Source organism: Marmota flaviventris, chromosome 8 (genome assembly GCF_047511675.1).
Source record: "Marmota flaviventris isolate mMarFla1 chromosome 8, mMarFla1.hap1, whole genome shotgun sequence".
In the NCBI taxonomy this organism is placed as follows: Eukaryota; Metazoa; Chordata; class Mammalia; order Rodentia; family Sciuridae; genus Marmota; species Marmota flaviventris.
In genome coordinates this window covers 46,670,003-46,697,455 of record NC_092505.1, presented here as the reverse complement: position 1 = coordinate 46,697,455, position 27,453 = coordinate 46,670,003, and the positions used below count along the sequence as shown (strand labels likewise).

The 27,453-nt window shown below is 39.9% G+C and overlaps 1 protein-coding gene across 2 annotated transcripts in view; it reads right to left on the bottom strand.

The window, feature by feature from the left end:
• Positions 1-26,027, bottom strand: part of Il1rap (interleukin 1 receptor accessory protein) — a 132,973-nt gene extending 106,946 nt beyond the window's left edge. For both annotated transcript variants that reach the window (XM_071615194.1, XM_071615195.1), the window contains exon 1: positions 25,889-26,027. The gene's annotated coding sequence lies outside the window, so the exon portion shown is untranslated. The remainder of the gene's footprint in view (positions 1-25,888) is intronic.
• Between the last annotated feature and the right edge of the window lie 1,426 nt (positions 26,028-27,453).

The following is a 27,453-nucleotide window of genomic DNA, read 5'->3' as shown; positions in this document are numbered from 1 at the left end:
AAGGCACTATTATTTTTAATTGTTCTGCTATTTCTGAAAATGAGAAAGGTGAATGAATGTGTGTATTCATTAGGCTGACCTACAATCCAATTGTTTTTACATGTAAATATTCTTTCCATCCACCAACACCTGAAAAACAGACTGAAACGCTACCCTCTAAATCCAAAGGAAGAGATGTTTACCACACCACAAATAAGAAAGCTACAGATGTGTTAGGTAGGCTTTGGGTGTCAGGGGGACACGGGTAAAGGCTGACTGATGACAGGGACCAAAGCAATCTTCCCACACAGAACATCCTAATGCTATTTCCCTCTTGTCCTTCATATGACATTCTGGATCATCCAGGATCTGACAGCAAATGCGTCTTTCCAGTCCTTTTCTGCACCACTCCTTCTAGTATAACCCGAACTCCCGCCACAGGTTCACACACAGATGGTGTCATAAATCACCCCTGTGCCTTTTTCCCCTCTAATCGTTCCTTCTGTCTGTAATGTCCTTCATTCCCATTCTACCTGTACAAATGCTGCCTGTCCTTCAAGACCTGAACCACTTGTTTCATGAAGCCTCCCTGCTTCCCTGTGTCAGATGTAATTTCTCCCTTCCCTTTACAACTTTCACTATGCTTCCCTTACGGTCCTGACAATGTAATTGCTTATCTTGAACTACAATTAAGTATGTATGTCTTGACTCTTGCAAACAAGGTTAACCTCTGATTCATTTTTGTCTCCCAGGGGCTAGCATGAAGCAGGCACACAGGACATACTCTGAACTATTGATTGAATGATTGCAATCTTCCAAATAGAATGATTCTACAAGCTGATTCTCAGCCCAGAAAAATACAGTAACTCCTTCATTTGTTTTCCACGCCTTTGGTTGCTGAACACTCATTACTTTCCCCAGATCATCTTTTGGGAGGTGTTTTCTCATAAAATTGATCAATTGACATTCAACAGAATACCCTGAGACTGACACCTACCTTTGTCAGTGTAAGTTGGTTATGCCTCATACTTCATGCATTTGCATGTATCATGTGCATGGTGACACTGAACAAGAGCCTCTCGGTGAGTTACCATCCAAGTGTCCACATAGGCAACTCCTGGGATTAGACACTGCATACTGCTTCATTTGGATTCACATCGTCTGATTCAATGTTATTGCAGGTCATTATCTTTTGATAATGGGTGAAAGCCCCTGAGCATGCTGACACTGAGCAAAAACAAGAGAAAATACTCTTCATCTTAACTGTGTATGTTCCAATGGATGATTATTTGCAACTGCCATTTCTAAATCCACTCCCCACCCCTACCCACTCCTACTACCAGAAGCTTTGGAGAGGAAGCTATATTTAGAAAGAAAAAGCTGATGGAAAACTGTAACAGAAAGTCCTTGGGCTCCTTGAGATCATTCCTCAAACTCTGAATTCTTGAGTTTTTAAACCTGAAGCATACTTTGGGAAAAGAAAATTTGACTGGGGACAAAAAGAACCCAAAGAGTGGGGAGATGATAAGTCAAGTCAGGAGTACAAGTGGCAAGGAACCCCAGGTGATTCAACTTTTGAGAACAGTGTCTGTTCATTCACTCAACAAATACCTTCTACATTCCTCTTAGGTGCTGAAAACCTGAGTGAACAGCAATGAGTTGTGCTGTGACAGAACGCAAACAACTTCTGTTTGTATCCTATTTTACTTGATATTCACGTAATTTATTCAGAAAGGGATATAATTTTCCTATTTATGGATGGTGAAATTAAGCCCGAAAGGTGAAGGATCTACCTTCACCTTTGATATTGTCGCAGTCAAATAACAAAGCTTGGTTTTAAATAAGGTTCTCTGACTGTAGCAGAATGTCTGTCTTGATTCTTCTACATCATTCTCCCCAATGCTCATGGCAGACTATTAACAAAACATTTGAAGGAAGTGTTCAATATTTAGTTTGCTGTGTTTCACAAAATAATCTAAAAGATCAATTCAGAAAAATAAAGATTCACTGGAGCAAAGGTCATAGAAAATGCCAAGTCTACATTAGTAAAATGCCTGAATTATAAGAAAAAAAAAAATTTCACTAGAAAAGCCTTTTTTATTACTTTGAAAGTAATGGAGTGGCACGAATTAGATGATTCTGAGGAAGTGCACTGACTGAGATTGTTTGTAATTAGTGTAGCATCACTTGCACAAATGGGGGAACCACATACAAAGGCCTTACAGTTGATTTTCCCACTCAGTTTCTCAAGAAAACACCTTTGTCCTTCAAGTCCTGAGGAAACACAAATCTTTACTTATTGCCCACAGGCAGGACATTGAAATTTCATGGGCAGTTTTTAAGGTTAAAATGATAATGCTAGTGATTGACAGGGGCTGGGAGGAGTAGAGAATGGGAAATTAGTGTTTAAAGGATACAGATCCAGTTGGAGAAGATGAAAAGATCTGGACATGGATGGAACAGACAGTTGTACAACAATGGAAATGTGCCGAAAGCCACTAAACAGCACACTTCAAATGGGTTCCAAGAGTAAGTTGTATCTTTGTTTATCATAACAAGAATTAAAATAAAGGAAATGCAAATGAATGTTAAGATCAGATTCCACCATGGAGGTGTTTTATATATTACACAAGGTCAAAGATAAACTTCATCTGAATCTCTGGTTGGCCTCAAACTCAAAAAAAAAAAAAGACTATAATTCTGAACCGCAGTAGTTAAAAATAGTGAAATATAATCTACTCTCTGTAAGAACAAATACAAACTAAAAACAAGAGCTTTAATTCTCCTAGCTGAAAATCAGTGAAGAGATACTTACCCCTTATTCTGCAACCCCCGTCTTTTTCTCAGAACATTTACTTTAGAACACTTATAATTGTTAAGGACTATGTCCTCTCTTTGAAATATATATAAATCCTTTTGAAAGCTAGATAGGACTTTCGTTCATTTCCTGACCTAGGAATGCCTTTTTCAAAGACCTGGGCGCCATCTCTTTGAAAAGTAAGCATCAAGGGAGATTTTGTCCATATCTCCTAGTTTCTATGGGAGAAATAAGAGGCTAACTTTGGTAGGTATCTGCTCCAAATTCCAAAATTACCTCCTGAATAAAGATAAAAGAATTTTGGTTTTTCTCTGGATAAAGCCAATTACCTAACATCTAACACCATTGATCACCCAAATTATCAGGTAAAGATGGACTATGAATGGCAAATGGAGCTGTCAAGCCTTCTTACTTGAGGACAAGTTATTGTTTATCTTGAAAATTCGTACATAAAAGATTGCACAATTTCTGTCTTTGCAATCTCATAGTGGATTAACTACAATGTCTATCACATTCTCATTTAAAGCTTATTCAATAATTAAGCTGTTTTCTTTCTTTTTTATATTGTGGATAGAATTTCTGAGAAGAGTTTTGTTGTTAATTTTATTTCCCCAACACCTCTGAGCCTGTAATTTTTATAATTTCCACTACAATAAATACTAGGAGATAAAACTAAAACACCGATATGCATGAGAAAGACTAATTTCCATTATTACAAATAGGCAGAAAAACCAGAAGAAAGACGCAAATGAACTTCCAGGGAGGTGGGGAGAAAGAAAAGACACTTTAAATAATGAGTATTGGTAGCTACGAAAACAAAAACATGGCTAATTGTACAGGCAGGACAGGAAAAATCTCCTTTGCAGAAAGGCTCATAAATAGGGTTTGTAAAATAATTTTTTTTAAAAAAGGGAATTGTGCATCTCTGAAGCTATAGACTTCAGAATAGACATCATACAGATATCCACCCACAAAAGAAAAAAAAAGAGAGAGAAGGTAATAAGTGAACTCTTACTAGAAAGAAAGGAGGAAGGCAGAGAGGAAAGAACATCCTAATAACCTGCCTGCCACATCTTCATATTGGCTACCTCCTGGATCTCTAAACAAAGACTTTATAAAACATATGTTTGTAAGTATTGGTCCCTTCCTTCTTGTTTTTTTGGTTATATGTACACATTATCTTTTCCATTTCATTGTGCAAATCTTGAAGGTTGTTAAGGCAAAATAGTAAGTTTTGTTTTGTTGATTTCTAATCCTTTCCAATGCCACAGGCAGAGAACAGATCTAAAATGTATCTTCTAAAAATGTCATGGATAAAAGTAGAACGAAGTATTCAATTTTGTAATCTTAGTAATATTAAAGAAATGGATGTGGCAGGCATCACATGTTCATGATCTGTTTACAATAGCACAAAAAAGATGGCAAACCTCTGCCAGGTTTGTTCTTTTATAAGTCAAATAGTCATCTGTTTCATTATTTTTTTATTTTAATTTGTTCATAATCATATATTCATATTTATTTCATTCTATTCATATTTCTTTAATCTACTTCACTCCTATATTTATTATTTTATTTGCTATATTTGTTTATTATATTTATTTAGATTCATTGTGAGTATTAATTACACTGAACATTTGTTGAGTGATTAGGGAAAACACCAGAATAAAACAATACAGAAGAGTTGACTATTCAGTTCTAGTGGAATAACTAAGAAAAAAAAAAAAAAAGCAGTCTGTAGAGACCAAAAGAGAAGACAGAAGTAACTGGCAGTAAGAAATGGTGATGCCAGGGAAAGTGGAGAAGATGGGGACATTGGGAGAACGAATCTGAAGACACACTGGAATAGGAGGCAGAAAAAAAACCTTTAAAATCACGAGGCCTCTGCCTGGTCAAGTATTTAAAAATGAAATGTAATCAACTAAAGCAATGCTATTTTCCTGAGATCAGAAGCACCAAAATTTGATTCTGGGTCTTACGCTGACCTTGTGACCAGGCTTCCAATTCCTGGAACAAAATCACAATTATGAGTTATGCAGATACATCCCTGCCAATAAAGTCTTTATTCAAGATGTGTTTCTATGTTTTAATCACAATTCTTGGACAGTGAACTGCTGAGGGCTCACATTCCCCATATCCTATCAGTGTGGCTTCTCTCAAAGAAGTAAGAGGAAGAAACCGAGATAATATGTGAGCCCCTCTGTGCCCTCATTGAAAGCACAGGTTTTCTTTCATCAGCACACATTTAGGGCCCCTTGTGTGTATAAAGCTCTCCAACCTGCCTTGCAGACAAAAGCTGAAGATGGAGTTTCCGATCACAAGACGTGGTCTTTTAGAATCCACTGACACAAAAGCAATCTAGTGAAAGGCAAAGTTGGAAACCTGCTCTAAGAAAGTGTTTCTCAAACAGTGAAGCACATAAAGATTCTCTGAGCATCAGGATATAATGAGGATTCACATTCTCTGACTCCAGGGCAAGACTCAAGTGTCTGCATTTCCACTCAACCCTTGGAGGCCGCCACTGGACAGATGCACAGACCACACAGTGAGAAGGCCCTACCATGCTCAGTTAGAAGGGATTCCTTCTAGCTGATAGCTTTAGAAGGTATCATAAAGAAGACCCCAAGTCTAAACAGAGAGAGAGGCAGATGTACCAGAGTGTGCGTCTGTGTGTCAGGTGGGGACAAGGGACAGCAGGGAATGAAGAGAAAAGGAGGGAAGGGAAAAGAAGGATCTCCAGAAGGAGAAAATAACTTGAGCAAAATTCTGAATGCAGAAAAGTGAATGGGGTATTTAAAGGAAAGTGAGAAATCTGATGAGTATAATCTGCAGAGGAGTAGGCAAAGAATTATGGGAAAATGGCTAAGGGTGATATGCCAGGGAAAAAACGATACAGATTTTATATGAGTTTGACTCTACTTTTTTTTGTGTAGGTGGAAGGAACATCTGATCACGAACAAGAAAGGCAAATTCCAACAGTTCAAATGAATTATGCAAAATAAAAGAGCCTAGAATTTTGATCTGGCCTAAAGTTATTCATATTTCACTTTTTGATATTTATTACTGTTATCATTATTCTCCAATCAATAGTGATTAGCTAATTACAACCCATCCTCAAATGAATAACCTTTCTTCAAATGATACTATTATTTTAGAACCGAAATAAAATATGGTCTGTCCCAAGTTCCTTGAAAGGTTCAGGACTCCACACCTAAAACCAAGCAGTGGCTCAGTGGCACCACAAAGCATTTGTATTTTCTTTCGAAACCTGAGTGTTTCCAGAGTGTTTCATAAGGTTATAACCTGAAGAAGTGGCTGGGGTTGTGGCCTAGTGGTAGAGCACTTGTCTAGCATGTGTGAGGCACTGGGTTCGATTCTCAGCACCACATGTGAATAAAATAAAGGTCCATCAACAATTAAAAAAATAAATTTAAAAAAAGAGTGCACATGCTTTTGCACAGTTGGCTCTATGTAAAGACAGAGTAGAGTCAATGTGATGTGGCGGGAGACAGAGGACTCAGGGGAGGACCAGGAAACTCCAGCAAATGCCAAACCCTAACAGGCAAGTTCCCTGTCTCCGGTGCCAACACTACCAATAATAATTAAAAAAAAAAAAAAAAAAGAAGAGAAAAGGTATCTAAAGTAAAGACAGCTAATAAACCCTCTGGCAGTACTTGTTTCTGTGTCTTTGTGAATCAGTCAAAGCTCTCCCTCTGACGTTATTTGGGATGGGCGATGAGTCTCTTTTAGCAAAAGGCTGCAGGTTCATTCCTTAAATAAGTAAACACATCTGAAAACACAGGTGCACACATGAAGATCAGGCATAGACACGTTCATGCTGAGACACATGATGAAGCAAGGATTTCATAATGTTAGCAATGGAATCTCGGTGGTGGGGACATACATGTTCACTGTCATATTTTCAACTTTGAAAACTTTCATTAAAAAGTTAGGGGAAATTATTCCTCTTTTTAAAAAAAAAATCATATTAGGTAGGAGATAAAAACATTATGTACTATTCTCTCACTTTAGCATTCATCCAATCCCACTCCCAACATAATTACGTGTTAACTACCAGAAACAGACTTTGCCATTTTTTTCTCTTCATTTACAAAAAGTGAATCACGTATGGAGCTATGTCTGGCTTCTTTTACTTAACAAAAAAGCATTTACATTCTTCTGGACCAGTTCATGTAATTATATTTCATTCCTTTCAGTGCCTAAATATGATTATATTATCCAGCTATACCATAGAGAATCTACCCATTTCCCTATGGATGTATTTTGATTATTTTCAAAACTTTGTCTTTTTTATACCACACTTAGACTTCTGGTCATTTTTGTTTAGACTCAAAAATCAATAGGGTCCCAGAAGATCACAGCAAGAACCTGAAATGAGTCTATTGCTCAAGAAGATTAACATCTGAACAAGAGGAACGTGAAACCAATAGAATCAACCTCAACAGTTAAAAGAATTATTGGACAGTATCAATTATCAAATAAATATCCAAAACCAACATGTAGGCAAACCAGAGCTCTAAATGACAACTAGGATGCATCAACTTAAAAAAAGAAATGATCAACTTCACTTAGGGGATAGATCCTCATATCCTCATTGGAACATTCCAGTTAACTGAGTTCTTATGTCAAAGCAGAGAAGTAGCAAATTTGGATGGAAGGTAAACACTTTTCATTAGCAGGCATATTGATGGAAGGAAGAAAGTTAAGGCTTTAAAAGGAAACAAAAAAATAAATAAATAAATAAAAAACGAAGAGAGCTAGCCATGTGGGGACCAAGAGCTACTTAGTGTCAGTCCTACATATTTCAGTAGGTCCTGGGGTCATCATTATGTGCAGTGAGAAATAATAGATGTTCAAAATCATGGCCCTGAATTATGAATGAAAGTATAATTTCTCAGGATACTTGCTATAAGACAGCAGTGAAGTATAGAATATATTTTAGAAAGACAGCCTATCAAAAGAGTGACAAAGAGATCCTTGATCACAGGAGACCTGTGGAAGACTTTGCATCAACCACTTCACTGAACTGACAGAAAAACAAAAGCATCGAAGATAACAAGAGCGATCTGAGGTCAGTACTTACTGGAAATAATCAGAGCTATAACACAGAATATGTGATTTTTATGCCTCTGTACTTGTGGCCACTCCAGGATTGCAAAATTGCTAATCAGGGACTAAAACCTTAACTTTTCATAATGGTCTATGACCTAGAATTTACCCATTATTGAGTTCTTTTTTTTTTTTTTTTAGAAAATAGAAGTTTTATATTAAGATATATTGTGGTAAAATCCATGTTTCTAGTCAGCTTCCAGCAAAGAGAAATGAGACAAATAGCAGGTACTCATATACCCTGAAGTATGCAAAAAAGACAGAGTTTCCTCAGAGTCTCAAAGTTTCCTATATCCACAGGGAACTTTGTTGCAGCAAAGACTTCCTGAGACGTATTTAAACAGTGGATTGTTTCTCCAAACTTCACCCTGAATTTGCTAGTGTTTTCTTTTACTTCTCTCACACTTTATCTACTTTCTTATCAAGATAACCTCTAGAAAATCAGAAAGGAACTTATAAATCAATAATGTTATTCAGGACATTATTGGGAAACTGAAGCCCAGAAAGAAGAGGTGACTTTCATGAGTCGATAACTTGTTATTGGAAATGTTAAAAAAAAAAAAAAAAAGATGTCTTTTGATTCCCAGTTTAGGCCTTTCTCTGATGAAGCCATGCTGTCTCCTAACTCTGAAAGGCCACTAAGAAATATCACTGTCCCTAAAAAAATATCATTAATATCCAGGGAAAGAGTCATGGCTAAACAGGGAATGGTCCCATATCAAGACAACTACTTGGGTCCAGGAGCAATAAGCAGGCTGCTAAAGAATCTGAAGCTGCTGTTCTTCCCATGACTTTGGTAAAGATTTATGGTGTATATGGGAAATCTTGGCCAAACGTCCTACAGGCAGTGTTTGATCGGATCTCTAAGGATTTCCTACAGCTATGAAGTTGTCAACATCTATTTTCTAGGGACAGTTGAACTGACTTGACTGAAGATATCTAGTACTTTCTGAAGTCTCCCTACAAGGAATAAAACTTCATAGTTTGAGATATCCAAACATGATAGATTTGAGCATAACATACTGCGCTATAACATTTCATTTAAAAAGTTGAACAGGATTGAAGATTAATTTTTAAGCCTCTGTACTTCCTGAAAGGAAAGATCACCTTATTTAATTAAAAAGCACTGTCCACTCTTAGTTGCTGCCCTGACCAGTAGAACCCACTGCCAGTCTTCCTTTCTTTAATTCTGTCACATTCAAGATATCAATCAGCTGCTGACCACTTCCTACCCTTGCAACATTCCTTCCTTTGAGAACCAATGAACTGTCTCTATCCCGACATTAAATCAAAGGACTATCACTTTTAAACAACAGAGCTTTCAGATTAATAATAAACTAATTTAAGGGCTGGGGATGTGGCTCAAGCGGTAGCTCACTTGCCTGGCATGCGTGCGGCCTGGGTTCGATCCTCAGCACCACATACAAACAAAGATGTTGTGTCCGCCGATAACTAAAAAATAAATATTAAAATTCTCTCTCTCTCTCTCTCAAAAAAAAAATAATAATAATAAAATAAACTAATTTAAAGGAAAAAATAAGGAAGAAGATAGAAAAGGATTGGGTCCGGTGGGGAGGAGGGGGGAAAGGAGTATGTACTCCTGACATTCTGGCCTGCAAGCTACTGTCCTTTGAAATAGCAAGAAGAAACCATTTTTTAAAGAATCTTTTTCACATGCTTCCAACTACAAATGGAATATTTTCCAGGGGAGGCTTGTCTGGTCTGCCTTGAACTTGTTTGGGGGTGTATCATCTTTCCTTCAAGAGGTTTGCCCTAGGTAACACTGCATTCCTTTGGAAATTTAAAAAAAAAAAACAGCGCTGGCAGCCAGTGGGAGGTTTTTCCACACGGATGTGCACTTCCCACGTGCTCTGGTCCCAGACACGACTGGGCTGGTAAGAGGGACCGATGAGGGAACCATGCCAGGCCCAGACACAAGTCCTCCATTCTGACACAGAGTGCTGCCAAGAGGGAAGGAACCACATCCTTCCTCAGCCTAAGTCCCCTTCTTAAATCGAGCAGTTGTTCAGAAGGGGGAAGCGCAGGGGGGGAGTGAGGAGGCGACATCACTACTTGGTGTTAATTATAACAAGGGGAAACCTTTATTCCCAATATAAAGTTTCTAAGTGAATTCAAGACAGAGTCTCAAGGCCGGAAAGATACTTAAATGTCAGTTTAATTCAAACTCCTTTTTCCAATATTCAAGTCTCCCTGTAACATCCTTGCCAAGTGGATGTCTAGGCCCTTTTTAAATATCTCTAGTGGTGGTGAATTCATTTCAAGTCCCGTTTTCATATGGTCCCAACTGTAATAAATGTGTCAAGATGTTGAGCTAGATTCTGGTCCTCTATAATTTTGATCTACTTTGTCCTGGTTGAGATCTCTAGAGCCAAGTTGGTCAAGTGGCCCCATCTTCCTCAGACACCTTTGGGCATTTAATCCAGTGGTATCGGTATTTGAAAGCAGAAGTTCCACGTCTATGTGGATCCTTAGGACCAGTGAAAAGCACATGTTTCCCTACTCACCTCTCTAACCCTCAAAGTGAGAAAAAATATATTGAGGAAATGAAAATACCATTTAAAAAGGGACAATTGTCATCAACTAATTAAGGTATCTCCTATGTGTTTGAACTTAAAAGGAAATTGGAAAAGGAGGAAAGGAAGCAATAAGAGGCGAGAAACTCAAACAGCCAATGATGCTGAATTAGTCCAAGATGGGTTTCCAGAGAACTGTCAGACAAATCAGGTAGTAACTAAACACCTGTTACAAGATGCTCAGCTGTACATGTAAGCAAATTAGACAGGAGCCATGAGACAACAAGGCAAGCCTCAGCACACCTATGCAAAGCATCCTGTTTCATTGTGGGTTTTACAGTCACAGACTTGGGCCCAAATCCTTCTCCATATCTGAGCATGCTACTTTACCTACCACACTGAATCTCAGTGTCCCTATTGGTGAAGAGGGTCAGTAAACCCTTCATGGAGTTAGGTAAGAGGGTTATGTAAAACAATTTTACACAACACCTGGCACAGCATAAACACTCAAAGTAGTTAGCTATTATTATTTTTGTCTTATTTTAGAAGTCTAACCTTTGAGTCTCTTAAACTTTTCCCTACATACTTTTCCTTGTAGCAAGAACAAGGAAGTAGAAAATCCAAATACCTGGAAGGGAGCAATAAGAAGATCCATTCTCAGGTGAGAAATAAGATAAGAGAAGGAGCTCACTGGACAAGAAGTCAGAATGCCAGCTATGCCAGCTAGGAACAGGTTCAGCTGACTCTAAAAATGGCAGGTTCCTCAATGGCCTACTGGAAAAGCCAGAGTTTTAGTCCTCTTGACCCCAGCGATCTAGTATTCCCTGAGAACCATCACACATACTCCATTTAACATCTGCAAAAGATCCATTTTTCTATGCCTTCTGCCAGTCCCCGCACTACATCTCTACATCATTAGCAACAAAAATCCTGGAGTCCCCAAAGTAAAGTCCTGCAGTAGTTACCTCATTTTTATTTGCCTTAGCGGTGCCTCTTAGAGGACAAAACACTGCCTGGGTGCAGCAAAAGGTGGTTACAGGTGTTTTAGTCACTTGCTACGGGCTGTTGAAATCTGAGGCAATACAGCACTGGATGTGAGCCTGTGGTTTAAATAAGTCAAGACAAGTGAAGGAGTTCAGCTGTGTCCTGAGAGGCAGGAGGGCTGAAGATAAGGCTTTTAAATATGCAGGAATGTGTGCTGGTAAGTGCTGACAGGGAAGACAGGGAACAGCCTAATTCAAAATGTGTGCACTTCCTAGAGATGTTAAGGTACTCAGGTATGTTTTTGTAAAGGACACATTCCTCTTCACCTTGAGTTTGATCGAAGGCAGTAAAAATACTGCACAGGGCTGAAGAATCAAAACAGCAAGAACTGTACCACCCAGATCAACAGACACCTGCTGCCTGGGTGAAAAGAGACCTTACATGTAATGAAGTCCAAAACCCATGGACGGATTTAGAACAGGAACATAGCATGATCAAAGAGGTGTCCCAAAAAGATAATCAGGCAATGGTGCACAGTGAAGTAGAGGGTGAGTGATTGAAAGGTGTCCATTGAATAGACAGAATTCCAGTGAGCTCTCTTGATCATCCAGCACTAAGTGGCCACTTGATGGTCATTTCAACCTCTGAGCTTCAGTTTTCTCATTTATAATAATTCAGAACAAACTGACCTTACAGAGCTGTTACCAAATCTAGTGACAAGAAAAGCAATTCATAAATTGTTGGGCTCTTGGACAAACACAAGGAATACCTGACTATCACTCAGTAAAGCCCAAAAGTCTTAGTAAGGGAAATAAGTATCTTTATCTTTATAGGACCTTGCCTTCCCTCAAATGACACTGATGTGACTACGTGAGCCAACTTCATTTAACTCACTGTTCCAATTGCTTATATATTTCCTCTTGTTCTTCACACACTAGAAGCAAAATCATTAGGGAATTTTAAGGAATTATCTAGCCACATCACAAGGGTATTCCAACCTTGGCTTGCAATGTACACACTGGCATTTTAATTCCAAGAATGGTCTTGAACAACCTCTTCTGATGACTCTGGATCACCACCCTTGGTAAGGACAGAATACAGCTCTAGGAATGCAAAATTTTCCCCTGGGTTATCATAATAGAATTCCCACGAGTTGTCCCATCTATTCCCTCTCTAATCTGCAACTTTCTCACCAATACCAGATCTGTCTAAAACACAAATCTGATAATGCCCCTCCTTTGCTCAAGCATATTCAGTTATTCTCCTTGCCTTACAGGATAAAGCAAAAATTTCTCAAAAGGATATTTAAGGTACTGAATGACACAGCTCACATTTTTTTTTTCTTTACTGGTGCTGGGGACTGAATACACAGCCTTGCAAATGTTAGGAAAGTGCTCCTCTAATGAGCTATATCCCAAGTTTAGAGTCTGATCTTCAGTGATTCCTATGCTCATAGGCCATCTCTCAGTTAAACTGGGTCCTCCCCAAAGAAGGCCCTGCTTTCCTCTCTATATGTTTTAGTTTTACTGCCTTTGCTGGAATATAAGTTGGTGGTGATTTTTTTTTTTTTTTTTTTTTTTTTTTTTTTTTTAGACAGGGCCTCGCTAAGTTGCTGAAGCTGGCTTTGAACTTGTTATCTTTCTACCTTAGCCTCCTGAGCTGCTGGGATTACAACTGTGGGCCACCACACTTGTCCTTGGTGGAGATTTTTAACGAGGTCCATGAAGTTAAACTGGGATTACATTTCCCAGAATTCTTATTCCCAATGGTTTCAAGTTAGGGCTGGCTTTCAGAGGGCCTCTCCAGGCCCTAGATACTCCTGCAGTTAATGCACACCATTTCTGATTGCTGGCTCTCTTCCTTGGTGGTAGTAGCCACGTCCACTGTTCTTCCAACCTTGCCAGATCTCCCCGTCCAATCTCTCCAAGTCTGAGGCCAGGCAGGTGAGATATTCCACAGCCTCATGCACCAGACCCCTGTGCAGACTACCCACTTCATACAGCGAGAGGCAGCAGAGGTCTATAATTTGTTCTCATGGATTGAACATTGCTCTCTTCTACATCATATCCAACTTTTCTTACTGCCTGTCTGCTGACCACAGAGAAAACAGCCTTCCTCAGACCTCTTCACCAGCTCTTTCTCAGGGTCTATGATTAATGACTTTCCTTTGATCTCCAAACTTCTCCTTCTGGATGTTTAATTGCTCTTCTTTTCCCACAATTGTAGCTCTCTCTGATGAATCCCAAATTCCACAGCATCCATATTATCCATCCATTTATTTCTGCTCCCCTAGTTAGATCCTCACTCACATACCACTCCTCACCAACTACTTCATGTCCATTCCTGCCCATCACTTCAAGACTCCCTTCAAAATGGGACTTGCTCATAAACCCCTTCCTGAGCTACACACTTGTCTCTCTTCTTAAAATACCAAATTCTTTATTATATATTTTTAAACTTGCATTAGATACTCTTACACTATTTCAAATATTAAATACATTGTATTATAAACCCCCTTATGTATCTTATTACTCATAACCATCTATAAACTTACTCTGCAAAGGCTGGGTTTGTGTGATTTTCTAATCTCTGTATCTCACCAATGCTTTACCTATGTAAAGTTCTCAGAAAATGCTACTGTCCAAAAGAGCAAAGGAATTGTCCCTGTCACTGGTCCCTTTTACTGACACACGTAACTGAAAACCAACACTACAACGTAAGATATCACCTGATTTATATGAAGACAGGTTTTAGAGCTACCACCACACCTTTCTGTTCCCCTCACTCAGAGAAGAATCTCTGTAGTCTACTTTCAACACCTTTTATTCTTATCACACACATAGTTCTAGCAAATTTGTTGCCTGGATTCCTTGTCTACAGTAAAGTAGAAACCATTCCCTGTACAGGGAGTGGGGAGAAAACTGCTAGAAAAAGGTGAGCTGAAAGCAAGAACTAGCAGACGGTAAGAAAGAGAAGAAAAGAAAATTTGTGAAAATCAGATTGCATAAATGTAAAAGTATACCAGTCTGCAGCCATTTGGTATATGGGTAAATGATCTCACCTCAATAAATTCTAAAGGAATTACAGTCCACTCCAACAAACTGTCCTGAATAACCAAGATTAAGTAATGCCACATAATTTAAAATAATCTCCTTCTGAGATAATTTTGAAAGTAAAACTTTAAAAAGAAAGGCGTACATTGAAAATTTCACCATTTTTAATTATCCCACAGCACCTTCCATTCTCAGAGGGGGAAAAAAAAGAAAGCCCAAGGAATATTTATTTCCTCATGCACACATTTTAAAATATGTATGAGTTCCAACTATGAATCAGGCACCATTCTCTCTCTCTCTCTCTCCATCTCTCTGTGTGCCTCTCGCATGTGTACAAGCGCAGGGGCAACAGCACTGAAGGGTGGGACCGCTGAGAGGTGATGAAGTCCTGAGTACCTTGCCCTTCAGTGGATTAATACCCTCACAGTGGGAGTGGATTAGTTATCCAGGGAGTGGGTTCCTGATAAAAATGTCAGTTCAGCCCCTTTTCTTTTGAGAATATGTGTGCTTTCTTGTCTTTCCACCATCTGCCTTGGGATAATGCAGTAAGATGGCCTTTCCAGATGAGAGTCACTTGACCTTGGACTTCCCAGCCTCCAGAACTATTAGAAATTACCTCCATTCTTCATCAGTTACCCAGTCCCAGGTATTTTGTTAAAACAGCAGAAAATGAAGTAAGACCATAAATAAGCACCTCAGTGATTTCTTACAAAGAAGGAAACAAATGCATACAGGACTCAGTTCATTGTTACTAGCTTCTTCCAGAGCAAAACAAACTGTCAAATGGAATGAAGTTTCTGGACTCCCTCATACAACCTTTGTCTCATTTCTCTGCCAAACATGTCTTCACTGCAGGGGAGGTCCCTGGAGATTCCAAAGGTACTGCAACCCTGCACAATTTGTTTTGGAAGAAAAATGTGGCAAGACAGAAAAAAAAAATCTGATTTTATCATCACAGTCCCCAATGCACTCATGGAGGCAACAACCCTGGCACTTCTGTTTTTCTTTAGTTGTAAATTAAATTTACAACTAAAATTTAAAATTTGCATAGGGATGCAGTAATGATTAAATGAGATAATGAAAATGACACACTCAGCACAGCTCCGGGTCACAAGAAGCCCTCGATCAATATTTGGTCCTAAACTTACAGCCAGTTCTGTGAATTAGCCTTATTTAGTGTTATCTGGGGCAAAATGTTGGTATTCTCCTGCATTTCTCTTGTCACCCAGGATGCTCGGGGGCCAATGCTGGAATACAAAATAACTTTCCAGCCAGGCAGATGGGCTGGGGAGATGAATGGGCAGGATTGCAAGTGCTGCCTGCAGGTGTATCAGATGTTTGGAGGGAAGAGACAAAAGGTATATGGGTAAATGATCTCACAACACCTTTTGCTCCCATGCAGTTCCCCAGGAACTGTTCTTCCTGTAAGAGGGCCTTTTAGCATCCACAGTGCATGCTTTGCTTTGGGCAATGTGCCAGAATGGGCCCTGGAACAAAATTAACATCACTGATTATGATTGGATCTTTGGCTTTGATTTTTAAAGGCAAGTTAATAAAACAAGCACAACTAGAAAAACTGCCTGCGTATATAACTATAAGCATGTTTGGGGAGGTTATTTTAGTTCAAAAAATAATAAAAAGGGCTCAAATGGACTGAGTACTAATTATGTTCCAGGCACTGTGCTAAGTACTTTATATGCATATTTTATTTAATCCTCACAACAGCCCTCTCTCTGTGCCAAGAACACAGATGAGGAAGCAGGTTGAGATGTTAAGTAATTTGACCACATCCCAAAAGTAGGGAGAGGCATTTGCTTGCCCAGGTTGTCTCAGTAGAAAGCCCATGCTTTTACCACTAAATGCTTACAAAATGATACCACCTGAGACTAAAGGGCACGTGCTCATTCACTGATTAAATACACTTATTGAACTATTCCTTCAAATAATGCACTATGAAGTAAGTGGGACAAAGAGAGGTGAATAAATATGCAGGGTCACTTCTTACAATCAAAGAGCAGAATGGCATAATGATTTAGCTTGCTCAAGTTCAAATGTGGGCTTTGCTACTGGGGGACTCCAGCTTTTGGGCCTCAGTTTTCTCTTCTCTAATATGTTGGTTTCAACTGTACCTACCTCATAGGATTGTCCTGAGACTTCAAAGCTAATATACATAAAGCACTTGAAATGGTGTTTGTCATATGTTGTCAAGTTATTTTTCACTCCCATTATGAAGGGCCACATATGAGACTGAATATATGTGCATAGACCAATAAATAGTTCATGGAGAGATGGCCTACAAGCAACTTATTGAAGGGTTAGATACCATTTAAATATGTAGAGCCAGAAAGAAGAAATTGATCTTATATGGAATTAAATTTGCTCACTCTTCAGATTTCAGAAACTGGTAGCTGAAGTTTTATAAGGAAATAACTAGGTCCAATGTTTTGGGGGACTGATTACATAAAACACCTACACAGGAACTGTGAAATTTCCAGCTGAATTGAATTGAGCAATAGTGCATACATTTCCTTCCACTACTCATTGCATTTGGAAATAAGAACAGTCTCATTTCAGAAACATCAGAAGAATCCAGTTTTTCCTATTTCCCTATTTTTTTCCCCTTTGAGATAGTCTAAGGGGAACAAGAGGCTATGAATGACACATCAATGAAACCAAGATGTCTTTCTCATCTGTTCATAGCAGCCCGTAGGAGATCAGAGCAGTCCATCTCCCCTTCTTATAAACAAGCTCCTCCATTTTCCTTCACTCTGTTCAAGGCTCCAGATGTGTTAAATCTGGTCACCATCCTGCTTCTATGCTCTTAGGGACAGCCTGTCACACATTATGCAAAATCCAGACTCCTCACCTTGGCCAGCAAGGCCAGTCTGATCTAGCCCCCGCCTGTCACAGGCCCTTATTACCAGTCTTCTGACCCTCTTAGCCAGACCCAGCCACCTCAGACATGACCTCAGGTCCACCCTGGCTCTTTTGCAGGCTTTTCTCCTCATTCAATTGTCACCTTCTAAGATAGCCTTTCCTGAACACCCTATCTAAAATACATATCCCTTCAATGTTGGTTGTTTCAATCAGTCTTCCATTTCTTAATCATGAAATCACTTGTTTTTCTTCTCTTTACCTGTCTATCCATATTATATATAAACAGAAAATATACATACATATATTTCCTTCCTCCCAAACTCTCTAAACAACAACTATAGCATTTAAACAATAAACAATCACTTCAGCATTTCTGTTTCTTAAGGCAGTTTCAGATAACTCCAAAAGATACACACACACACACACACACACACACATACACACACATATGTATACACGTACACATATTATCATTTCAATATTCTAAATGTACAAAATTAAACATTTCACATATATGCACACATATACCTATATACACATTTGTATATGTATAAGGTTATATATAAAAGTGTCTATAAGTATACCTATCAAATTATATTTCAGTATCATCAATGTAAATTATTTCTTTAAACAGTTCCATGTATTTATTTCTACTTCTTGAGGATAATTAATCATACTTATATCTACCCATACATTTATTTATTCATCAACTCATCCATTAGATATCTGCCATTTGCTAGGCACTATTCTAGGCACCTGGGATACATTAGTAAAGACATCAAATATCTCTGACTTGTAGATTTTGTATTCTAGTGGGCATGAAATAAAAAATAAACAATAGACTAAATAAAGTAATTAAACATCATAAGAAATCTCTGTCTAATCTATATATCTGGGAGATAAATAGGACATGCTTATTACCATTTTACAGTTGAGGGGACTAAGGCTGGAGAGCCTAAGCAAGCAGTATCTAGGATTCAAATCCAATCCCAAATTCAGAGCCAAGCGGTTTTTTACTACCTACTATCACCATCATTCAGTCCCCTGTCCCCATCATCTCTGTAATTGGAAAACTGAGATCAAATCTTCTAGAAAAGTAATATTTACTATGTACTATGATTCTTGAGTCTCTATCATTTCTATAAAGTGAAAGACCTCCTATATTTCAATGAAAGCCAAGCTTCTTCCATGGGCACTAAAAACTCAGAAGAATAAAGCAGAAAATTTGTACTCATAATGCTGAAATCCAAATAAAAGCCAAAGATTTTATCCTTTTATGATTAATGGTGACACAGAGCTTGTTTTATTTTTTCAAAATTTTCACTTTTATTTCCAAAACCATAAATGTACATTTTCCTAACCCAGCTGTCTATTTTTTTCTTCCCATCCCCAAATCTGGATTCCAGAGTGGGTGGGGGGGCTCTGCAGGTTAGAGAAATGTGGCAGAATCACATCCCTAAGGCAGATAAGATATCTTTACCCATCTGACTCTTGATGCAGTGTTCAGCTGTGATTCTCACTGAAGCCAATGATACTGCCAGGCATCTGTGACTTACAATGTCTGGTTCCACATGCCATGACGTGTGGATGTGGAAGGAATGAAGTTCTGCTCTCAGTCTTGCATGGTATCTCCTAAGATAGAGCTCAGCAGTCATGTATTCATAGCAACTATGTGAGAAAGAATCCTGTCCACATCCTCATTTCACAGGTGAGGAAGGCCCAGAGAAAAATGCAACCAACCAGAACCAGGGCTGGTGAGTTGAATGGCTGAGGGAAAATTCATGGTCTTAGACCATGCCAACTTGGTGTTAGAAAGACAGGGTCTAAGAGTCAGTCCTGCTACAAATATTTAGTCTCTCTGAATAACAAAGTATGAAGTAATATTTTTAAAGTGTGCATGCATATACAATAGCAAGCATTTTGAGATTTTGAAGGTTTCAAGTTCTATATAAATAAAAACTATTATTATTTGAACTAGGCCTTTTATTCTCTAAGCCAGTATCCATTTGGACCTGCAATAGAATTATTATCATTGCTGTTAATCATAATAAAGTTTTAAATCCCCCAGCACCAGGCTTTTAACAAATGTTATAATTTAGACTGACACTTACCAAAAGCCTGATGAAATGGATTTTATTATCCTCATTTTACAGGTGCTAAAAATAAGGCAGAGACAGACCAAATAATGTTTCCAAAGTCAAGCCCAGGGAGGTTAGTTAGTAGGATGTCAAAGCCAACTATGTCACAGAGCCACAATTTTAAGTCACTGTAACATCTAATGATACTAGTTTAAGGAACTATTCTGCTGATTTAAAAAAAAATGCAGATATCAGAATTTATAAAATCACTGGTTCTCTTTTATTTTGCCTTTAGAATTGAGTGATAAAGGAGGAAGCCAGTGTAATCATAAATACTTATTGCCAGACAGGTGGGAGCCACAAGCACCTACGGGGCATAATCTTGAAATCAGACGTTATCTGTCCTTATGTTCACCTGATGCCAATTATATCAAGTAAAATGAATTCTTCACTACTTTTAGAAGTCTTGAGATTGAAGCTTTTTGCAGCTGCTCTTTTCTATGGAAACTTCCTACTTTCTCCAGGTAATTTATTTATGACACTTAACATTGGCCTTACTGTCAATATATGCAAGCATGCACTTCAGTGTCATCCTTCACTGTGTTTGCTGCAAAACATCCTTTATTATTAGGTTATAAATGTGTTTTTCCATCATTGAGCCAGCAATGTCCAATCTTATTAGATTCTATAACTCCTTATCATGTGTCTGATTTTGTGAACAGAAAATTAAAGGAAATTAAAATTATCTTATTTGTATATTGAGTCAACCTTTAAGAAAATTAGTTTTATGATATAATAGAGAGGGAAAAATCAGAAAACTAATTCTGGGCCTATCTGACAGAGGCCGATCTGACCTAGGAAGAATCCATTATCAATTCAGTTTTGTACTTTGTATGTGCAAGGCACTGTGCTGGACACAGGACAGGATAAACCATGTCCTCAGCTACTTAGGCGCCAATCAAGGACCTGAACAAACTACTTACACACACACACACACACACACACACATATAAATATCATCCCAGAGATAGAAGATGTTATAAGCATTTAAGGCAGTTCCATAAATTAAGAAAAACCAAGAAAGAATTTGAGCAGCATGTCTGGAAGGAAAGAGGAGACGAAAAGATACAGCCTGAGTAGATATGGCATAAGAATGCAGGGAGGGGGCATTTATGCTTATAGTTATACAAGTCCTCAGATATGGTGGCCAGAAAATACAATACAATGAACCAAAGGGTTATGCACTCAAGCACACACAGGTTCTAATCTTTACTAATTGCATAAACTTGAGCAAGTCTGTATGTTGCTCTGAGCCTCGGTTCTTTCATCAGGAAAAGGCAGACAATGATATATATGTGAAAGATATCTCCGTGTTGAAATGAAATGACAAGAGTACATGCACCAACGGATGCTAATTTCCCTTGCCTTGGTCTGTTTGGCTTGAAAATACATCTCCGGGGCAAAAAAACAAGGGTATTTCCTCTTTAGTCCCATTTCCCCCTTTTACTTTGACTTTTGCAGAGAGATGTGATTGCAGAATTTTGGTTGAAAGGAATCTTAAAGAAAACTACACAATGCTCTGCAGCAGAATAACCTTAGAGATCATCCAGTTCAGCTCTCTCACATTTTAGGCCTCAAAATAGAGATTCCTCAGTCACAGGTAAAGTAATTCCAGGACTAGAATGGCAGGATGCGGATGGCATGGGCCAGAAGTCTTAACCCAGGTCCTCTGATCTAGTCCAGAGAAAGGACAATTTCAGTTTCTTCCTAGTTCTAAAACGAAATGTACTGATGATTCTCAGCATCATACTTTGGTTGTGCTATGTGACATAGGTCATGCTACTTAACTTCTATAAGCATCAGTTTCCTAAAAAAAATTAAAATTAAAATTAAAAAAAACAGAAGTATTGCAAGGATTGAATAAGATGATGTATGTAAACCATTCAACACAAACATGATGGAGTTCAATAAAGAATAGCTATTAAATTTTGATGACCATAATTTAACAGACTAATAAATTGAAGGAATTTCTGGCAGAAGAAAGAATTAGTGTTTATTAAATTCTTCCTATGGAAAAGATGCTGACTTTTGGAAAAGACAGAGACTGAAGATTCTAAGGAGGCACCAGCATTCCTACTTCCTAACTGCAGAGCCTGAGAATAATTCCTTTAGAAGAGTGCCTCAGGTACCTGCCAGAGTTGAGAACTCAACGCGCTTCAGCTGAGAAAGTTAAAATAAATGCAAACTAGAAAGGCACCCTATCTATCCCATCAGCATAAACAATGCACTCCAAGTTTTATAAAAATGAGCAAATGAAAAGTTAACCTGAGTTTATCCCCCAAAATGTCAGACACCAAATGTTTTGTAACCTTCTTATTCGTTGGTGGTTTTTCTTTCCCCACAGAGCAATTTCCAAAATGGGCAAAGAGCACAGTAGGTGGCTCTCTTTAATATTTCACAGGCAAGGCAACAGTGACTCACCAGAACCTACATCTGTGTCTCCAGCAAAAGCCCAATGAAGTTGAGCAACAAATGAAACTGTATGTACACTGGAGATAACCTCTCTTTCCCCCTGTCTCCTCCTCCAATTTCCTCCAGTCACATTCTGCTTTCCTAACAACACCAGGTAAGATGTACCTACTTCTTGGTAAAAGCAAATAAATAAATGTTCCCAAATGCCAAAAGCAAGGAACAAAACATTTCTCCCAGGACTGCATTTGCAAGCCTGTCTGCTTGCTATAACGGAGACAAACCTGATGACCTGTGAGGAGTCTCTATAGATAAATGGCCCCACTGCCTGGACCAGAAACAGAACAGCTCATCTTCCTACTGAAGTCTGTAGCCATAAGTTTCCGCAAGGAGGACTGAGATTCCAAACAAATGATTAACATCAACAGGAAAGAATGCTTTTTTTTTTTTTTCAAATTTGCATATTGTTCTCTCTATTCCACTCTTTATCCATGGAATTTGTGAAAGAGCTGAATGATGCTATGGCCATGCATGGCGTTTGTTTCTCAATACAAGTCTTTGAACTATTACAGGATTGCAGAGGGAAGAAACCACCCAGGACAGGAAGAAAAATCAGACATAATTCTGAACTTTATGTATTCATAGTAATCCTTCCTCCTAAGAGTTGAAGGGGCATCACATCAAACAAATGAAAATGAGAAAGTTGCTTTAGAGATCATCACTTTAAACTCTCTCTCCTGAGAGTCGGCTCCACTAAATTCTACAAAGTCATGTTGAAGGATTGTACTCTTAGCAAGGAAATATCTACTCTGTGACAAAAAAAGGATGCCCTGAAATCACCAGCCAGATAAGGTAACCTAACAATTAAAGTAAAGCACTCAAGATTGTGGGAAGCCATTCTCGCACGTGACTGGGCACCTCCCTGATTGGGTGTGAGGCGTTCTGGCCAAACTGTGTAGGAGCTAATCCCCACCCTCTCCAGGTGCGAGAGCCTGTTTGTGTGGGGGTGTGACTAACCATTGACATTGAGACCAATCACTAACCCTGACCTTGGAATGCTGCCCCCCTCGACCTTTATTGGATGGAATTTTCCCCTGAATTTCTTGTTCCCCAATAAAAGGCCACTCCCTGGAGTTCTCGTCCCGCCGCCCCCCCTCTCTCTCTCCTACTAGTCCTGAGTAAGCCTTGCTGCCCCACCGGGTGGTTCTAGGCGAGAGCTAGAGGGGGAGCCGAGAGCTAGAGGGGGAGCCGAGAGCTAGAGGGGGAGCCGTCTCGGACCTGGTCATAGAAAAAGGTAATTGAGTCTGTGTGTTTATTTTGATCTCACTAGTTAACTTCTATGCTACGAACCTCTTGTATGAAACCAGCGTGCTGGCCGCGCGGTGGACAAGATCTCATTGGACATGCAGCAGGGTGTTATAGGAAAACTAGAAGCTAAAAAGTGAATTTCCCATCAAGGTGACCCATGGCAGCCTATCATTTTTGAGTCTCATTCCAGTTTTCAGTAAATGGAGACTAGCTAAGAAGAGGTGACATTTAATGAGCACCTATTCACTACACATATTTGACATTATTTCACTGAATTTAATCTTCACATAAATTCTTAGAGTAAGCAATTTATCCAACTTTAGAATTGGGTAAAATAGAAGCCCTAAATAGTAAAATAAGTTGCTAGTATCACCCAGCTACTTTGGTACCACAGCTAGAATTTGAAATCAAGTAGGTTTTATCACAAAACATGGGTGCCTTGTACTATTAATATGCCTGCTGTGTCCTTCTCCAGGGCTATTGCAAATAACAAGGAAGATAATATATGTGGAATGTACTTTGGAAATGTTAAAGTTCTATATATACATATGGTTTTGCTAGCAACAAATAATAATATGTATAAGGAGTAAGGATAACTGGATTTCCTTTCTTCAAAGAATCAGATCCAAAAGAAATTTGTTTTCAATCTCCCTTCCATCCCCTTCTTCTGACCTTATTTTGAACATTTTGCTTTTCCTCACAAGTCCCTGGTCTCTCAGGCACACATTCAGATGTATCCCCACCAGCTCATCACAATGCATGCACACGGAACAAGCTGACGGAAGCAAGAGATTCCATCCTCTGCAAATGTTTGGTGTGGGAGGTACCTGAGTGGGTACCACTGGACTCTTACCTTCTCTCAAGATGTACCACACCCATTCTCAAGTACTCATCAATACTGCATAGAAATATTTTGAACTGTGAAGGGCAACTAACTATAAATACCAAAGTCAGGGACTTATGACATGGCCTGTAGATAGAACTGAATTATTGTGTGAATCAAATAAAAACAACTGTCATGAGCAGGGTACAGATGTATGAAAGAAGCTATTTAATTTTAAAATAGCAATAATACAGGAAGACCAGTGTAGGCCTGTGTGTGTTTGTGTTTAAATAAAGCAAGTTAGTCTCTAAAAGAGAATGAATTTAGTAGCATCCCTGCACAAATATTAGCTGAATAACATAAAGTTGCTTGACTGATCTAAGAGAGCAGGAATAGAAGGCTTAGCACAGTCTATTACAGCTGTGACTTCCAACTTCCTCCTCTGGTCTTTTTTATCCCTCATTAAACTAAAGCCCCTCGTTGTCAATGAAAGATGCCTCAGATCAAGGCAGTTCACAGGCCTGAGCCTTGACCTAAAAACTAGTAGAAAATTCATATCACTAAGAAATATCGATTTTATATTGCACATCAAGCATCCATGATCCAAGTCACATGTGAAAGATGTACTTTAACAGAACTGTTCAAACTCCGAAGAAGAAAACATCACATTTCCATATTTAAAAAACAAAAAGTCACTTCAGTGTAATAAGAAAGCAGTCTCAAAACTCAATGTCTCCAGGATTATTATTCAAGAATATTCATAATAGTTATCATCAGTTTCAAACAGACCAGGTACCAGGTCAGCCACTGTGCTAAAAACAAAATGTAACTTGAATTGCCTGCCCCATTTCATCCTCCCAACTACCCTAAGGTGACCACTATAATCTCCATTTTGGTGAGTGGGGAAAAATAGTTTTAGAAAGATGGACTAATTTACCCAAGTTCAGACAGCTAACACATGGCAGAACTGGAAACCAGGCAAATCCTCTTTTTACAGCTGGTAACTAACCCTGGGATCTGACAGCAGAGCAGGAAAATGCTTCCCCTGGTGTCCTGGTTCACAATTGCACAACCAGCGATGAAGGAAAGACAGGTTGGGAATGGGATCTTTAAGGAAATAGCAGAAGTTTGTTTTTGTGGTTTTGATTTTTCTCTAACTCTAGCCTCCTGTTTTCTTCCCAGTACTTCAAACTGGAAAGGGAGGGACGATATGGTTCCTTGAAGTCAGTTCCTTAAGGAGGGACATCTCATTCTCCACAAGGCCAACAGCTCCGCTCCCTGCCGGGACTGGGGAGAGAACTGGAAGTACCATAGGAGGTCACCAGCGTCCCTTCCCTCTCCCGGCAACTTCGCCTGGAGCCTGTGGGACATCCTCAGCAGGAGCATCTTTTCGAGAAAGCAGGTCAGCAAAGGAGAGAGTGAGGCTGCTGGCAGCCTTTACCCACGCTGTCATAGCTCGGGGTTGAGAGCGACGTGACACTGAATGGGCATGCTGGGACACAGCCTCCAGTGCTCATCGCTTACATTTGCGCGCTGGAGCAAGCAAGGCGCAGGAAGACCGGAGTAGATCCCGCAAAGGGCTGACAATGGGCATAGAAACGCACGGATCCCACGATTGCGTTACTTAATCCCTACACAGGCAAAGATGGGGCTCTGAACTGCTGGGTTCGAATCCCCGCCACCGCACTGAGTGATCTACCTTGGCCCCTGCCTCTCCCTGTGTCTCAGTTTTCCCTTCTGTAAAATAGGAGGATTGAAGGAGACGATCTCTAAGAATCCATCTACCCTGAGTTTCTGCGGCAGAATGAAACCAGTCCTCACTGCAGCGCGAGACTCACCTTTCTTGGGAAGCTGAGCGGGCACAGCGAAAGGGGCGGGATGGGTGGAGGGTCTCCCTGCACTGATTCTCTCCGTGCTCCGGGCCAAAGCGAAGCCCAGGGGACCTGGATCCCGGCCGTCTTCCCCAATGAGCCTCTTACTTTCCGCCGCACTTTCTTTTTCCCCCTTCGGGGCTCCTCCCCCGGCGCCGCGCGATTGGCCGCGATATCGTGGATCAGGCTCCACCCGCCGCCTTGGCTCGCAATCCACCAGCGTTCAGGGCTTCCCGAGCCTGCGGCTTCTGGGCGGCACAGTGGGCCAGTCCCGCCCGCTGCGAGGAGGAGCAGCGCAGGGGTCCGCCTGCGGGCGGATGCGAGGCTGTGCTCCTTCCTAGGGCGCCCAGCCACTGCCTGGACTGTTCTGAGCGCGCGAGGAAAGGAGAGCCATCCTCCTGCAGCTCAGCCTGGCACGGTGCCCGGCGCTCCGGGAGGATTACCGCCCCCCCCCGCGCCCCCCTGCGCACGCACATACACCATACACATAGGCGCAGACATGTGCTCTTTTAAAATTATGGTCTCACTGTTGAAGTCGGAGCAACCCTGACTTTTCTTCCCGTCTGTATGTATCTAACTGTTATGGAGCAAGGCCATGACAGTCTTTTTGAGCGCCCACCATGTGCCAAACACAGAGAGCAACAGGAAGAAACAGAAAAGCCATCTCGGCAGTCCAGAGCTCTTACTAGAACTGACAGTCGTGTGAAGAAGCAACCGATCATGACTGCAGAACTGCATCTGGATTGTCCACTGGTAAATAATCAGTGCCTAGGACATACCTGGAACAAAATACGCTCTCAGTGCATGTGTGCTGAATGAATGAGTGAAATAACTAATTGGTGACAGAACGAAATAATCCCAATAGAAAGATTTCATTCATTCTCATTTCTCCAGCTTTCAGCAAGAGACTTCAGCTGCAAAACACAAACACACACACACACACACACACACACACACACACACACATACGAACTCGGGATGGGAGTTGTAAAGGTGGACCCAGCACTGACCCAACTAAACTATTTCCTTCTCTGACTTCATTTTGCATCTTTGCTTTCTCTCCTGAGGTCTCCTGAGTCATTTTCTCCTGCAGTTACCTTGGATTCTAACAGGTCTGGTTGATAAACATCTCCATAACCAGAGACACAAAAAACTATCCCCAAGCAACAGCAAGCCTTTCAGGCAGATTACACTATGATAAGGTCCCCCCTAAAACTGGCTCATGATGAAATTGTCCCCCTAAGCAGAAGCAATTATCCCATGATCAGAAACTGAGACTATCCCCTAAGCAGGAGCAATCTTCTCTGATGGGAACAGAATTGTCCCCTCATCCAATAAAACTTCTCTGAGTTTGGAGAACTCATCCTGAGATAAGGATCAATCAGATCATCACCTGTTTAAAATCCTCTGCATTGTTGGCTATGCAAACCTGCCAACCTTTGCCTTCTTGCCCATTTCTATAAAACCTCAAAGTTCTTTGTCATCCCCTTTAAGACAGTTCTTAGGTCACTTGACCAAAGTGTGGCTTCTCA